Here is an 8,204-nt window from a genome sequence, read left to right as displayed (position 1 = left end):
TTTGCTTTTTACAGTCTGCATCCCGTTTGTTCTTTGACCGATCTCGAGACGGAGGGGTCCTGCCTGGGATCCAGATCTTCAAGGGTGGATTGGCCATGCTAAATTCCGTCCATAGTGTCCAGGGATGTGTAAGTTCGGTGTATGACTCTGGGATAAATGTCGGGCAATAAGGGGAGGGATATGGGTGAATTACCATTCAGAACGTTGGTTTGGACTTGTTGGGCCGAGTGGCCTGCTTCCACACTGTGAGGATTCTTTGAAGGGAAGGGATTTTTGCAAACTGCTCTCCTTCCATCTGCTGCAGAGTTCTCCTGTCGGCCTGTCCCCGCTCCCTACCCCATTTTTGACATCACAACGCAGAAGTGGCCGTATCAGTTTCAATGTGAAACACCCTCCTCTGGGCAACTCCTCATCCTGGGACGGAGAGAGTGAGGGGGTAATCTGTTCACTTGTAGCAACTGGAGTGAATCCAAGGAGGGAATCTACTCTGCCAATTCAGGTATGTGTCTTAATTACCCGGGTGAGGAGGGACGGATGATAGCAATTGGGGAGGGGGAGATACTTTATTTTTATTTTTAAAATGCATCTCATTCCCCCAAATAAATGCATCAGGTTCAAGTACAGCACGTGCAATGATCCACATTGCAGCTTCAAGCTGGCTGCAACAGTTTTACATCCTCTGTTCTTGCTCCGTGTTGGCTGCGGCACATTTGGTTTCGTTCCCTCATCTTTCTGCACCCCCCCACCCCCCGAAGTGTTGATGCTTCCAAACTGACCCTCAAAAGTTCAGGTTATACTTCCATTCTTTCCCAGTTTTCAAAACCCACAAAATACAACTTTCCCAATCCTCTGAGTATCGGAGTTGGGAGGTTATGTTGTGGCTGTACAGGACATTGGTTAGGCCACTTTTGCTCTCGCTTCTATCAAAAGGACATTGTGAAACTTGAAAGGGTTCAGAAAAGATTTACAAGGATGCTGCCAGTGTTGGAGGGTTTGCGCTGAATTGTTTTGGGCTGTTTTCCCCGAGTGTGGCAAAGGCCTTTGTATACACTTATAAAATCATGAAAGGCATGGATTGGGTAAAGAGACGAGATATTGTCCCCTGGGTTTGGGGGTGTCCAGAACTAAAGTGTAATAGCTTTAGGGTGAGGTGGATGAGCAAAGACTTAAAAGAAACCTAAGGGCAACTTTTTAACTCAGGGTAGTGAGCGTAAAGAATGAGCTGCCAGAGGAAATGGTGGAGGCTGGTACAATTACAGTATGTGAATGGCATCTGGATGGTTTCTGAATAGGAAGGGTTCAGAGGAGTATGGGCCATGTGCTGGCATTTGGGACTAGATTAATTTAGAACTAGATTAATTTAGAATATCTAGTCAACAGCAATGAATTCAGACCATAAGACACAGAAGTGGAAGGAAGGCCATTCAGCCCATTGAGTCCATTCTGTCATTTAATCATGGCTGATGGACATTTCAGCTCCACTTACCCACACTCTCCCCGTAGCCCTTAATTCCATAATCAAGAATTTATCAATCTCTGCCTTGAGGACATTTAACGTCCTGGCCTCCATTGCGCTCCCTGGCAATGAATTCCACAGGCCCACACTCTCTGGCTGAAGAAATGTCTCCTCATTTCTGTTCTAAATTAACCCCCTCTAATTATCAGGCTGTGTCCCTGGATCCTAGTCTCCTCCGCCGAATGGAAACAACTTCCCAATATTCACCCTTTCTAAGCCAAGCATAATCTTGTAAGTTTCTATTAGATCTCTCCTCAACCTACCGAACGCTAATGAATACAATCCCAGGATCATCAGCCATTCATCGTATGTTAGGCGTACCATTCCAGGGATCGACCGTGTGAATCTCTGCTGGACACACTCTAGTGCCAGTATATTCTGCTGTTACTGCCGCTGAGTCACTCCTTGAACCCTGTTTAGTGGGTGAAGTGGGAGGTGCAAGAGGATCCTTTCTGTCGGACTTGCTGATCTCGCACCCACTTTATTTCCAGTGATGTCTGACAGCACCTTCCCTATGGAATTGATCTGCAGGAGCAAATGGAGGACATTTTTACCCTTGATGGAGCGTAATGTTTGTCCAACCCCTGCAGGTTGTGTCTGAAATAGATACATTTGTCTCTGTCCCATTGAGTCTCCAGCACAGGGCCAGGCTGGTCGGCTCAATTGGCCTCTATCAGTGTTTTCGCTCTGCCTGAGCCTCCACCCACCCCTCTTCATTGCCCCTTCCCATCCCTCATCAGCAAACTGGTATCCCCCACTTATCACACGTTTGCTTTATGCTTTGCTTTTACAAAAGACCCACATTAGTACCTGTTTTCGCTTATCAAAAGAAATCCAAAGAGGATTTTTGCTTTCATGAGAGGCAACGTCCTCGTGAACCTTCTCTGCACCCTCTCCCAGAGCATCCACGTCTTTCCGGTAGCATGCTGGCCAGAACTGCACGCAATGTTATGAATGTGGCCGGAATAAATAGCTGTGACATAACTCGCTAACTCTTACACTCTAGGTAAGCGTGCTGTATGCCTTCTTGACCACGTGCCTGCCTGCTTTGCCACTTTCAGGGATCTATATGCCCAGATCCCTCTGTATGCCAGATCTCCTATGCGTTCTCTAATTTAATGTACGCTTCTTGTATTTCCTTCTCTTCCTTTCTCCCTCATCTGTATCCAGCTTCCCCTTAATTGTATTCCTCTCTTCATCTCTTTCCCCCCCCGTTCCTCACCCCTCCACACATCAGAGTATCATAAGACCATAGGAGCTGAAATTAGGCCATTCAGCCCATTGTGACTGCTCTGCGATTCAGTCAGGGCTGATAAGTTTCTTAACCCCATTCTCCCAGTAACCTTTGATCCCTTTCATACTCAAGAAACTATCTTTCACAGCTTAAATGTACTCAATGACCTGGCCTCCACAGTCTTCGGTGGCAGTGAGTTCCATATATTCACCACTCTAGATGAAGAAGTTTCTCTTTACCTCCATTCTAAAAGGTCTTCCCTTTGGTCTAAGGCTGTGCCCTCGGCTCCTAGCCTTTCCTACCAAAGGAAACATCTTCCCAACATCCAGTCTGTTCAGAATTCTGTCGGCTTCAATTAGATCCCCCGTCATCGTTCTAAATTCCATTAAATATAGACCCAGAGTCCTCAAACATTCCTTATTTGTTCAGATGTTCATTCCTGGGACCATTCTCGTGAATCTCCTCTGAACACACGCCTAGGCCAGTACATCCTTCCTGAGATTTGGGCCTAAAACTGCGCACAATAATCCAAATATGGCCTGACCAGGGTGTTACAAAGCCTCAAGTACATCCCTACTTTTACATTCAAGTCCTGTCAAATTAAATGTCATCATTGTATTTGCCTTCCTAACTACTGTCTCAACCTGTAAGGTTACCTTGAGAGAATCCCGGACTAGAACACCCAAGTCTCTTTGCACCTTAGATTTCTGCATTTTCTTCAGTTCCAAGGGTGACTGTTGGTGTCAGGGCAGCACCAGAGATTTCCTGACATGCGGATTGTATTCGGGGGTACCAAGTAATCTGAGGAACTGGCAGTATTTCGGGAGAAATATTTATTCCTGGAGGAGGTAGAGAGGAATGTGGTGTGATTCTGTAAACTCGAGGTCTCCAGAAGTGTGCAGAGGTGGTGTGAGAATTTATCACCATAAATTTGAAAGCGAGGAAACTCCACCAGAATTCAATTATCAGACATGACAGGCCAATGGTGTCTATCTGTGATGTTAGAATTCTGTGATGCTTGGAACTGAAACTTAACTTTAAACCCCATGTATTTCATCTCTTTTGTAATAGAGGCCTCTATTTGTATTTTTCAATTGATCTTTGTACCTGTCTGCTACTTTTGACGATTTGTGTACTTGGTCTCCAAAGTCTTTTTTTCCCTTTTTATAGTGCTTAGTTTCTAATAATTTAGCGGTTCTCCAATCAGTCTTTCTTGGGTGAAAAGTAAATGGTTCTGATTTTGTCGTCTCGGGTGACATTAAACATTTTTTCCACTCATTCCTTTAACCCATGAATGCTGTTTAGCTTCTTCCTGCTCCTTTCTGCACAAGTTGATGCCCCTCTGCCCCTGGATAGTTGATAAGTTGACCAAGAACTGGATAGGTGTCCCCTTGTTCCAACCTCTCGAGCAATAAGCTCTCAGTAACCAAGGACAAAGGTCTTGGACTTCAATTGTTAGTCGTAAACCTCCACTCGGGACAGATTCTTTGGACATGATCTTTGCTTTTGGCACAGAGGCAGGAAACATCTCATCTGTTTCAGATAAATCAAATTACTGACTGTCAACTCCTTTGATACTGACACTGTCATGACACTGTCAACTCCTTTGATGGTGAGCAGCGTGAATTGAGAATTTACTGGCCCAACAAGAATGGATTTCCCAAACTGCCACAGTGTTGGTGACAGTCATACATACCAGACCAGCTGCTACAAGGGATCAGCCTTCTCTCTGAATCAGGAGGTCACAGGTTTAAATCACAGGATGTTGCTGGTAAGAGGTTCAGTGATAGAAATGTCATTCAGTGGAAAATACTAATAGCTCCCAGAAATTATGGCGAATGTCGGGGCTAGTATAAATGAAGAACTGACGGATGTTCATATGTATGAAACAAAAATGCATCAGTGAATTGAATAGGATTTAAAGTAGCTAAATTCCCTGGGCTTGGGGGTTAACACTAGTTCACTGGAAAGTGGCACATGTCATCTCACTGTTTTAGAAAGAAGGAAGAGAGCACAGGGAATCTATAATGAAAGGTACTACAACAACAGGACAGTTAAAAATTAATGATAGGACTGAGCAGAATCAACATGGGCTTATTGGAAATATATGCTAGTCAAACTCAGGTCATTATAGCTAGCAGAATATATGAATGTCCAAATTAGGAGCTGAAGTAAGCCATTCGGCTCTTTAAGCTGCTCCACTCCAAGAAGATAATGGCTGATTACTTTGTGTTATACATTGCACATTCGTATCCATCCCCATAACCTTGGATTCTTCTTAAGCTAAGGAATTAATCTACTTCTGCCTTAGAAATATTCAAAGTCCTGCCTCCGCTATCTTCTGTCGCAAAGTATTCCAAAGCTGCACAACCTTCCAAAAAATTTCCCTCCTTCTTTGTCACAAATGATTGCATTTTTTGTCATCTATGTTTTGTCATCTACCAAAATGATTTTGATTCAAGCATAAGAGGTACAGTTAGTAAGTTTGCAGATGACACCAAAATTGGAGGTGTAGTGATTAGCGAAGAGAGTGACCTCAGATTACAACAGGATCTTGACTAGATGGGCCAATGGGCTGAGAAGTGACAGATGGTGTTTAATTCAGATGAATGCGAGGTGCTGCATTTTGGGAAAGCCAATCTGAGCAGGACTTATGCACTTATTGGTAAGGTCCTCGGGAGTGTTGCTGAACAAAGAGACCTTGGAGTGAAGGTTCATAGCTCCTTGAAAGTGGAGTCGCAGGTAGATAGGATAGTGAAGAAGGCATTTGGTTTGCTTTCCTTTATTGGTCAGAGTATTGAGTACATGAGTTGAGCGGACATGTTGCGGCTGTATTGGACATTGGTTAGCCCACTGTTGGAATATTGCGTGCAATTCTGGTCTCCTTCCTGTTGGAAAGATATTGTGAAACTTGAAAGGGTTCAGAAACTATTTACAAGAATGTTGCCAGGGTTGGAGGATTTGAGCTGCTGGAGCATCGGAGGCTGAGGGGTGACCTTATAGAGGTTTACAAAATTATGAGGGCATGGATCGGATAAATAGGCAAAGTCTTTTCCCTGGGGTCGGAGAGTCCAGACTGGAGGGCATAGGTTTCGGGTGAGAGGGGAAAGATACAAAAGAGAGCTGAAGGGCAACTTTTTCACGCAGAGGTTGGTATGTGTATGGAATGAGCTGCCAGAGGAAGTGGTTGAGGCTAGTACAACTGCAACATTTAAGAGGCATTTGGATGGGTATATGAATAGGAAGGGTTTGGAGGGATATGGGCCCGGTACTGGCAGGTAGGACGAGATTGGGTTGGGATATCTGGTCAGCATGGACAGCTTGGACCGCAGGGTCTGTTTCTATGTTGTACATCTCTATGACTCCATAAATGGGTGATCTAATTGTTCGTTCACATTTAGGGCATAAACCCTTCATCAGCAATGAGGCTTGTGGGCCGGGAGGGCTGAGAGATAAATGGAAGGGGGGGGGTGGTGTTGGGGAGAAGGGAGCTGAGAATGTGATAAACAGATGAAGATGATTGGTCGGAGAGGAGGGTGGGGCGGATAGATGGGAAAGGTGATGGACAGGTCAGGAGGGCGAGTGGAGACTTGGGGCTGTGATAAGGTGGGGGGGGGGGGGAAGAGGAGGAGGAGGAGGATACATGAGGAAACTTTTGAATTCCACATTGATCCCATGTGGTTGCAGGGTCCCAAGGTGGAATAAGAGGTGTTCTTCCTTCAGGTGTCAGGTGGTCAGGGTTTGGCGATGGAGACAGCCCAGGACCTCCATGATCTTGATGGAATGGGAGGGGGAGTTGAAGTGTTCAGCCACAGGGCGGTGGGGTTTGTGGGTGTCCCAGAGTGGTTCTCTGAAACAATCCACAAGTTGACGTCCTGTCTCTCCAACGTAGAGAAGACCACATTGGATGCAATGGATACAGTGGATGACACTGGTGGAGGTCGAGGTAAATTTCTGTCAGATGTGGAAGGATCCTTTGGGGCCTTGGATGGAGGTGAGAGGAGTGGTATGGACACATGTTTTACACTTCCTGTGGTGGCAGGGAAGGGGCCGGGAGTGGGGTGTGGACTGGTTGTGGGCGCATGGACCTGACGAGGGAGTCGCAAAGGAAATGGCCTCTCTGGAATGCTGGTAGGGGTGGGGAGAGAAAAATATACCTGGTGGTGGGGTCCGTTTGTAGGTAGCAGAGGCTGATGTGATGTATCCGGAGGTTGGTGGGGTGGAAGGTGAGGACGGTTGGGGGTGGGTTCTGTCCTTGTTCCGGTGGGAGGGGTGGGGTTCATAGGCGGTGTTGCAGGATGTGGAGGAGATGTGCTGGAGGGCATTGTCGACCACGTGGGAAGAGAAATTGCGAACTTGGAAGGAGGAGGCCCTCTGGGATTTTCTACGGTGGAATTGGTCATCCTGGGAACAGATGCGGCAGAGGAATTTGGAATAAGGGATTGCGTTTTTACAGGAGGTGGGGTGGGAAAAGGCGGAATCTAGGTAGCTGAGGGAGTCTGTGGGCTTGCAGTAGATGTCCACGGTTAGTCGGTCGCCAGAGATGGAGAGGTCCTGGAAAGGGAGATGGTCCAGGTGAATTTGAGGTCGGGGTGAAAGGTGTTGACAAAGATGACGAACTGTTCAAACTCCTGTGAGAGCATGAAGTGGCACCAATATGGTCATCGATGTACTGGAGGAACAGGTGTAGCTGAGGAAAATGGACTGTTCCACATACCCAGCAAAGAGGCAGGCATAGCTGGGTCCCATGTGGGTGCCCATGGCTACCCCTTTAGTTTGGTACATTGGTTTGGATGCCATCTGAGGTTTGTGCGGATCACTTCAGTGGGAACATGCAGTCCTGGGCTCAGTGAGCAGCACTGCAAGCAAAGCTCACAGAATCCCTACAGGGAAACAGGCCCTTCAACCCAACAAGTCCACACCGACCCTCTGAAGAGTAACCCACCCAGACCCATTCCCCTACCCCATTAGTCTACATTACCCCCTAGACACTACACTGCACCTACACATCCCTGAACACTCTGGGACAATTTAGCTTGGCTAATTCACTTGCTCATGTTTGGATTGTGGGAGCACCCAGAGGAAACCCTTGCAGACATGGGGGGGGGAATGTGCAAACTCCACAAAGACAGTCACCCTGAGGGTGGAATCGAACCCCGGTCCCTGGCGATATGACACAGTGGCACTAATCACTGAGCTACTGTGCCGCCCGTGAGTCAACCTGGGGTTGGGGGAAGATGGGAGGGGTGTGGAGGTGCTGTCTAGCAGAAAACCAAGAGAGCTCGCTGACGCACCCACTGTCAGAACGGGCAGGAGGTTCAGTCCTGGGGGTGACCCACATCAGTGTCACTAGCGGAATCTGCTGGTGCCCCCTCTGGTGTCTCTGCAAGTTACTGGACGACGTGAACCTCCACCTGCACTTGGGGCAGGCAAACGGCCTCTCCCCGGTGTGGA

General features: G+C 47.1%; 1 long non-coding RNA gene across 1 annotated transcript in view; it reads left to right on the top strand.

Moving 5' to 3' along the window:
- The first annotated feature begins 314 nt into the window (after nt 1–314).
- LOC140460658 (uncharacterized) overlaps nt 315–8,204 on the top strand; it is a 40,687-nt gene continuing 32,797 nt past the window's right edge. The window contains exon 1 of the long non-coding RNA XR_011954264.1: nt 315–499. This is a non-coding gene — a long non-coding RNA (uncharacterized lncRNA). The remainder of the gene's footprint in view (nt 500–8,204) is intronic.

This window comes from Chiloscyllium punctatum, chromosome 36 (assembly GCF_047496795.1).
Source record: "Chiloscyllium punctatum isolate Juve2018m chromosome 36, sChiPun1.3, whole genome shotgun sequence".
Classification (NCBI taxonomy): Eukaryota; Metazoa; Chordata; class Chondrichthyes; order Orectolobiformes; family Hemiscylliidae; genus Chiloscyllium; species Chiloscyllium punctatum.
Note: the sequence above shows the minus strand (reverse complement) of the source record. Positions and strands in the feature narration are given on the sequence as shown.